At 37.8% G+C, this 9,230-nt stretch overlaps 1 long non-coding RNA gene across 2 annotated transcripts in view; it reads left to right on the forward strand.

Moving 5' to 3' along the window:
• The window catches only part of LOC110358258 (uncharacterized), a 366,704-nt gene extending 357,830 nt beyond the window's left edge, over positions 1–8,874 (forward strand). For both annotated transcript variants that reach the window (XR_010473717.1, XR_010473718.1), the window contains exon 6: positions 1,771–8,874. This is a non-coding gene — a long non-coding RNA (uncharacterized LOC110358258). The remainder of the gene's footprint in view (positions 1–1,770) is intronic.
• Positions 8,875–9,230: the final 356 nt, after the last annotated feature.

Genomic DNA, 9,230 nt, shown 5'->3' on the forward strand with positions numbered 1-9,230 from the left:
GTTAGTCTGTGGGACCAAGAAAATATTTATGAATGTAAACTTTATACATGTCAACTATGTATATATGTCAAATATAAATTTATATTCAATTAAAAAAGCAGTAATCAAGAACATTCATACAGACACACTGGGAATGAGACCAAATCCAGGTCTAAAAGCACTTGGAGATACTAGTTCTGTTAGCATACGAAAGCTGAAAAAATCCACATATAAACTTCTGTATGACTATGTTTTTTACATCAAAATGATTTTAAGGATTGTTGGTTTTGAATTTCATTTAGCAAGAAAATAATTTGGTTTTGGCCTTCAAGAGTTATGGTGCCTCCTCACAGAATGCACATTGTTCCAGGCACAACAATTACCAAGCATTTTCACTATATGTTGCTATCGTACATTATTTCTTTAATGTAAGGTCTTCTGGCTATGCATATTTTGCTACTGTTTTCTTTAGTAATCCTAACATCATTTTTCCTTTATTTAAATACCTTGCTAATGCCACTTCTGGCAGTGAAAGCATGTTCTAACTTGCGGCTTACACAAATGAAGCGTACTAAGGTTTGTAATTTGATATTTATATTTAAAATACATTCAGTGTACTTGGTGCCAATAAGAGTAGTTTAGCAAAATGCAAACTTAATTTAACAATACATAATGCACTTCACCATCTCTTCTTCAATATGTTGCATAGTCTCAGGGCCTGATTCTGATCTCATTTGCACTAATTTAATGTTGGTTAAGCTTAACTGACAGGAGTGAAATTATTTTTCATTTACTAAACAGTATGTAGCTTCAGATATTCATTTTTACATATCATGTCTTTACATTTCCTAATAAAGGGTAATGATGCTAAGCACCTGCTCAAAAAATGATTGCTCGTTTTGATTATTTCCATTATATTAAAATATCACCTGGCAAAAAGCACCATTGTTTCCTTTTAATAAGCAAGTTTAGAAACCAAATGTCTGTTAAAATGTGCCTTTAATCTTTGTTATATAAATAGCCATGTGACATTATGAAAATCAAGCTTCCCTCTACCAGGAGGCACAGAGCTTACCAGGAATAATTGCTAAGTGGTTGCATTGATCAGCCCTTTCCCTTCTCCAGCCAGACTTTAAGATCTCATTCATTCTCATGCAATGAGACAGAACAAAAATAAAGAATATCAGTCTATGCAGCTCCTTAGATTAGATAATAAATTCCATATTTATTTTTTTTTAAACTTACCACCACCAAAGAGGAAGTAGAAGGTAAGATGCGGACAACATACTCTTCTCTGTTTAATGCACCAGTTCTCTAATTTGTGCTCTGGAATCATCTATGGACCTTTAAACTGGATCTTGCTGTTATTCTGTAAGACCTGAAGGACAATACAAATAATACAGTTTATGTGCAGTATATACTCATAATAATACTTTTCTTGACTTTGGTAGTATTTTTTTAAATACAGAAAATAACTTATTTTTAAAGTGGCAAACAATAGAAATACATAGGAAAGATGGGAATCAAGAATAATAAAGTAATAATAGCCAGTTTGGTGCATTACTTGGTGGTTCAATGTGGGAATGACTTGCCTCATTGTGTACTATATATATAGCTTCATTATGACCAAAAGGACAATTTATTGTAGGATTATTTTCTGTGAGGCCTGTTTTATGCATCATCTACTTTCCTGGCACCTTACAACCATGTTTAACCTGTATAAAATTAACTACATTTATAGGTGATATCTAAACGAGCTAAACATTACCTTTTTTTTTTTCCGTTCTCCAGCCTATCTATTTCCTAAATCAGATGTAGCAGCTTAGCCTGGAACAGAAGCAACCTGATGAATTTCAGCTTCAGTGAGACCTCTGAAGCCAGCTCAGTTTTGGACTTGTAATAACATCAGAAATTTCCTTTGTCCTTCTCCTTGAAAATTGAGCCCTATGGATCAGCTGGGATGTGGCTCATCTCTCAGACAGAAAGGATTTTGTACAAAAGTGTACTATAAGAAAAAAAAAAAAAAACACAACACAGTAGGTAATTTTTAAGGTGTTTTACCTCCACTAGAACTACTTTTTCCCTATAATGCAAAAGATGAATGATAATAATCAAACAAATAATGTTATTGTAAAGTGGTAATGGACGAGAGTTTTCTGCTGTGTAGATTACCATCTTATCAGTTGTCAAAGTCCATGTGCATTTGTCTTATAGAATTATGCCTGCAGGGGGTAGCTAACCATCCCACTACTCAGTAATTGCTCTTTGGCTTATTTATCAGAATTATTGTGTTATTGCCAGCATTTGAAGAGTTTTTGTAAGAGGAATTCAGGTACAAGTCACCTTCAGTTATCTGTGTATTAATTGGCATTTCTTAATACCACAGACTCTCTTCTTCAGGACATATATTGAATTAAAGCTGTTTTACTGACATCAAATAATGACAAACTTGAACCAGTACACAACCCAAGGACCTGGCTCCCCAAGATTCACTCTGATTTTCAATTCAATTCAAGATAGGCATCTTATTCACTGAGTATTCATTTATACTTAGGAAGTGAAACATGGGGTAAAGTTTTGAATTAGAGTCATTTTTCTATATGGTTGTTATACAGTATAATCTTCCTAGGGAAAATAACAAACGAACAAAACCACCAACAAGAAAACAACCACCCCCAAACAAACAAACAAAAACCCAAAACAAAACAAACCCCAAACCTATGCTTTTCTCTCAAATCTGCTTTGCCTCAGAGAACATTTATAAAGAGTGCTTATTAAAAAATAAATTTAAAAAAGGGAGGGAAAGAGGAGAAAAATATCTCAAACAAAATTATAGAAAAATATGTGAAGTTTTAAATGTCACCTTTCCCAATGAAGTTAGCAGTAGAAACTCACAGAATCACAGAATGTTGGGGTTGGAAGGGACCTCTGGAGATCATCTAATCCAACCTACCTGCTAAAACAGGTTCACTCAGAGCAGATGGCACAGGAATGTGTCCATGCGGGTCTTGAATGTCTCCAGAGGAGACTCCACAGCCTCTCTGGGCAGCCTGTTCCAGGGCTCTGGTACCCTCAAAGGAAAGAAGTTTCTCCTCATATTTAAATGGAACCTCCTGTGCTTCAGTGTATGCCCATTGCTCCTCATCCTGTCATTGGGCACCACTGAAAGGAGTCTGGTCCATCGTCTTGATACCCACCCTTGAGATTTTTAAAAACATTTTAAAAACATTTTAAAAACATCCCCTCTCAGCCTTCTCCAGGTTGAACAGACCCAGCTCTCTCAGTCTCTCCTCATAACAAAGCTGCTCCAGACCCCTAATCATCTTTGTAGGCCATTGCTGGACTCCCTCCAGTAATTCCTTGTCCTTCTTAAACTGGGGAGCCCAGAACTGTACACGGAACTCCAGATGCAGCCTCAGCAGGGCAGAGTACAGTGGGAGGAGAATATCTCTCAACCTGCTGGTCACACTCTTCTTAATGCACCCCAGGATACCATTGGCCTTTTTGACCACAAGGGCACTCATGGTCAGCCTGTTGTTGACCAGAACTCCCAAGTCCTTCTCTGCAGCACTGCTTTCCAGCAGGTCTGCCCCTAACCTGTACGGATGCCTGGGGTTATTTCTCCCCAGGTGCAGGATCCTACACTTGCCCTTGTTAAACTTCATCAGGTTCTTCTCTGCCCAGTCCTCCAGCCTGTCCAGGTGTCGCTGAATGGTAGCACAGCATTCTGGTGTGTCAGCTCTTCCTCCCAGTTTGGTATCATCAGCAAACTTGTTGAGGATGCACTCAGTCTCTTAATCCAGGTAACTGATGAACAGGTTGAACAAGGCTGGACCTAACACTGACCCCTGGGGAACCTCACTAACTACAGGCCTCCAACCAGACTCTGCACTGTTGATCACAGCGCTTGGAATTCACAGGAAAAAGATATGTTCTAGAAACATGGCAGTCTCCCAGGAGGCAGCTGCACGGCTGATGGAAGGACACGTCCGCTGGCTGCCCGAGCCTCATGGATCGCAGCCCCTCGCCTCAATCATTTCCCTGCTGCCCTCCCACCGCAGACCGCTGTTGGTAGCCCTGCAGGCTGAGAAAGCTCTGCCTCAGTACCTGGGATATGAAAAGATGATAATTCATTATCATATAATGATCTTCCAGACTGGGAGCTCATCTCAACAGTATGTTGAAGCAATCCATTCAGGTATAACAGAATAAATAGGCCAAACTGTATCCAAAATCCCTGAGCCATACACTATTTATTGGCAATTGAAAGATAAGCTTCAAAGAAGAAGCTACTGTATATTTGCCTTCTGGTATAAAACTATTTTATATTTTAAAAGTCTTGCAAAGCCGCCTGTCAGTCTAAGGTCCATGGGAAGAATGGGCTTTGAGCTGAAAGCTTTGAATATTGTGACTAGCATTAGCTTTCAGCTTAACACTTCAAAATTTCTTACAATAAACTTTGTAAATATATATTTATAAAGTATACTGTCATTGTTAAAGGACTTGTTGAAATTAGACTTAAGAAAATGGGGCAATGTATATCCGAGCAATAACTAAACAATCATCTGCCTTATTTACAAATGTGTTTCAAAAGGCATTTTTTGACCATATACCCCTTGCTGTTATCACTTTGGGAAAACAGTAGTTAAATGCAGGACCTGAAGCTGTAGTTACAGAATAGCAATCAATCAGTGACAAATAGGCATGTCTTAATATAATCCCAATACTAAAAAAAAAACAACAAAAACAAAACCCCCCCCCCCAAAAAAAACAAAACCCACCAAAACCAACCAAACAAAACCAAAACAAAAACACAAAAAACAAACCAAACAAACAAGCCTCACCAAAACAAAACAAAACCCCACAACACAAAAAACCTATTTGTGATGTTTCCTGGAACAATAGCAGGAAGAGATTGTATACCAGCACTAACGGTTGTGCTTACTCACATGCAGCTTTATGCAAGCCAGCCTTCAGCTTAGTTCAGAAAAATGGTGTATCTTCAGAACAGCACATAAGACTATCCTGGGTCGCTTTAGAGAACTGCTTCAGCTGAGCCTGCCACTGGAGATGAGAAAGAAAACGAATTTTAAAAGAGCTTTTGCATATCAAATTGTTACAAATAGACTGGATATCATAATTTTAATTGTTTTCTTGAAAAAAAGAGAGCTTTCTCTCTCCTTAGTTATTTTTTTAAAATCTAATTCCACAGGTCTTCTAAAATGTCTTTAGACTCTAAGCAATAAATGACTGGGTAGCACAGAGAAGAACAGGTTGATGAAATACAAAAATGTGCAGGAGTGAATGTCAAAATCCATAGTCGCTACAGCTTATATTTTGGGAGACATACTGCAGTTTGCCCATATTGTGTTTGAACGAACAGTCTTACAACATAGCATGAATTTCAAGAATAGTAGAAAGATTTCTTCACACAAATTCCCAACAATTTTAGGCAACACTGCTATCTGCTGGGACACTTGGTCAAACCACATAGAAATGGCAGAGAATAATACCTCCATTGCAGCAAGCTTGGCAAGAAACCAGAGACAATGGCCAGATGGTAAATAACTTAGTCCCACGAAACAACACCATGAAGTTGTGAAAAAAAAAAACTGAGAAGCTCAATGACCTTGCACTTGTAATCGACCAACAGTTGAACACTCTGCTTGAAGGCAATGAGAACATGGATCCTGAAGGAAGGAAGTTTCTCTGTGTTCTGTCAACACTCACAGCTGTTTGTGCCAGTACACGGGCATAATCAGTGAGAAAAGTTGCAAAACTTGCCTGAACTGAGACACCAATATTTTAGTGGTGTTTCTGGTGAAATGAAACCATTTTAACAGCAGTGCCAGATAATGTGCTGGTCTTTCTAGGAGGTAATTTGTTGTGCAAGTCAGAACTTGCACACCTGTGGTGTGACTGTTATTAAAAAATTATAGTTACCTGCAGAAGCAAATCAGCTGTTACAAAAAGCTGAACACCTTTTCAACATACCACCTAACAAGTTTTTTGCTAAGTGCTTTCGGAGTAATTCCATTCACTTTATAGACACAATCATAAAAGCTGGGACTGTTAAAAGTAGGACCCTTTGAAGAGGAGGACATTGATGAAAATGAAAGCTACAAATGTTGGTAAGTAAAAGTAAGCTGGAAACGTTTGAAAGTGTGTATATGGGCTCAAAGAAACTGTAGCTATGATTGTCAGTAAAACCAGTATGCTTTTGGTATGGTAGAAGACATGTCCGTCTATGATGTGAACAACCTGATGGTGACCACTAGCCATGAAGTATTGTAAAGCACAGCCATTCTCCCAGTCAGTGCTACTCCCTGCACAGAACAGGTTGGGAAAATGGTCTTTCTTTTTAAATACCAAGAGAATAGCTGGATAATGGATAGAAATAACTGCAGGATTACTGAATGTTCAAATATGAGATGTATTTAAGAAAGTCAGATTGCTGTGTCCACATGTTGACAAACAAGACACATCCTATTTCATACCTCATCAATAAACTATGTGTAATTCTCACCTGGGAGGTCATAGGGAATGATAGAAGCAGTGAACTATGTAAGTTCTCAGGATCATGCTTCAGGGCTACAGAAATAACTAGTGTTGGCAGAGCAGTGAATGGATAAGCCCGACTCAAACTCTGCTTCTGTTAGCTTTAACATACTCCACCACCCTTATTTACTACTCTTTACTGGTACTAGAGATAACCAGGCATTTAGTCTTTAAGTTAAAAACTTAATCTCATTTCCAGAAAGGGAATTCTTGTTCCCTTTCTTTTGGGATTGATAAGAAGAATGGATGGGGGCTGCAGAACTTCCATATACATTTTCGTTTTACTCTAGTGAGTAAACACTAGTCCTAGAGAGTCTGTATCAAATCAGCTGTAAACTAGTTGATATAAAAGCAACATTCTTTTGCCTAGATGATTATACCTATTAACACAAAAATTCATTTGATGTATATGTGAAGAATTCCAGTGGTTGTCTTTTTGATGTCAAGTATGAAACAGCATACACTTCATTAAATGGCACATCAAAAGGATGAAAATACAATCATTAATCTGTGTTTTATGACATTCTCCTAACAGTGTGTGGTAGAAACCCCTATTGCATCAAATAGCAAGAAGACCTTGAAAAATTCCTTGAGTGGTAAAAGGACTCTTCATACTTCTCATTTTTTCTACTTTTTAGATTTCCTAAGCCCTCCATTTTATACCTGAAGGTAGCCATACTCATCCTTTTCTCACTGACGTAATTTTAAAATCTGCACAACAGAGGCAAGGTTAGGGATGTAAATTTTAAACATGTTCCCACTGTGTTTACATCCTTTCTCTTGGTGAAAAATTAGTGTGTTTGATCTGTCTGACTCTCTGAGTAAACTGAATTCTTGGTGCAGTGCACTTATCCAGGCCTATATTAAAGCAGGCTTATCCAGGCCTAAATTTCTTCTCCGACTGACCTAGCTCCTCCTTCTGATGTACTGAGGAATGTTTCTGTGTCTGATGACACTACCCCAATGTCAAATTTATATTGCTTTAGATATTGTTTCTAATCAGCAAGGAAATCCATACCTGGCAAGGAGGGCAGATCTCCATCCTCACTAGCAAGTGAGAAATGAGATGTAACTTTGACTCAAGATGTCCCTCTCTCATTTTAACAAGTTGTGAACACTTTGCCTGGCAGAACGATGCCTGTAGCACTCAGCTTCTGGAAAGGAAAAAGAGGTATCTGAAGCTTTAGACTGTTGGAAAAGAATCTGCCTGTACAGGGATAAATTCCACACTGGGCACACAGATGGAGGCAGAACAGAGGGGATGTGGAGGGATCAGTGCATCACTCTCCAGAAACCCCGGGTGCTGGTTATAAAAACTCTAAAATGTACTGTGATTTTAAAAATAAAACACTTGTTAAAATGATGGATGAAAACCTAAATAATATAATTATTTTGATTTTTCATATTTGAGATTGATAAAACTTTTGACTGTGATTGTGTCCTGAAAGCAGCTACACGGACAGTTTCTGACTTTCTTCATTTCACACTGAGCCTGATGAATTTCTGCCTGACAAAGAAATGTAATTCCACTCACTGTTGTAGCTTGCTTGTTGTATTTCCAATCCCTGAATATGCTATTGAATGAGTTTTCTGACAAGAATGTTCACTTAAACAGAAGATGAAAGTAAATATTGGAGCAGGTTCACAGAAGATTCCTTCTTCTCCAGCCTGCGAATGAGAATATTAATACTGGAAATATGCTTCCACAGTATAATATTTATCCCATAACAATAATGTGACCTATTTATGCTATTAAAACCAATCAATACAGTTGGAAATAAACATGTAGATGTTCATTATACCAGAGAAGACACTCTACTGAAAATATTTTCTTTCTAACTATTGAATAAAGTAAATACAAAAGCAGGAAATAACAGTTTAAAATATGCACTGCCATTAGGAAGGAGGAGAATTTAAGTTTTCAGGCTGCAGGATTTGTCAAAGCAAATTTTATCATTTAAAAGTACTCCTGTATTACCTGCTTACAGGGACATACATCATTCAGGCAAGAAACAGAAGTGATATCATATGACTTAACAGGATAATTTGCTTTCCATACTTCCATTATTAAATCCTAAGAATAATCATGCCAATATTTCTGAGCCACCTGTCGTAGGGAAAAATTGACTAAGAAAAATGTTAGTAATTCTGAGTGAAGGATGAAGTCAACATTTCCCTAGTCTTTTCATAAGCTTTTGAAGAAAAGGAACACAATTTTACATGCAGTGTATCTTTTTGATACCAGTCATTTATGTATACTTACTACAAATCCAGATTCCTTTCCCTTTTAAGGTTTTACTGCACAGCAGAAAACAGTATAATCTTGCCTCCTGCATTGAATTTGACTCAGAGCACCATACTGTGTTTAGATCTGAAATTGGCTGCACGCACCCATAGAGCAGGTGGCCTCCCTGGGACAAGAGGAGGGATGTCTGGAGATGAGAGGAGAACCTTGCACCATCAAGGACTCTGAGGCTTTTGTGGTCAAGGAAGGCAAAATTGAGATACGAAAGATCCTCGTGATGATGAGCTTTTGTGAGAAATGAAAACCCAAGGCAACGACTCAAGAATCCACTATTGAGATCTATAGAGGGTGGGTCTCCTGGCCAAATGTTCCAATTATTTTTGGCACTTAGAGGTATTAATTGATTGGGAGGAAATAACACAAATGAATTTTGTTTCCTTGCTAAGCT

The sequence above is a fragment of the Columba livia genome, chromosome 7 (assembly GCF_036013475.1).
Source record: "Columba livia isolate bColLiv1 breed racing homer chromosome 7, bColLiv1.pat.W.v2, whole genome shotgun sequence".
NCBI classification, from domain to species: Eukaryota; Metazoa; Chordata; class Aves; order Columbiformes; family Columbidae; genus Columba; species Columba livia.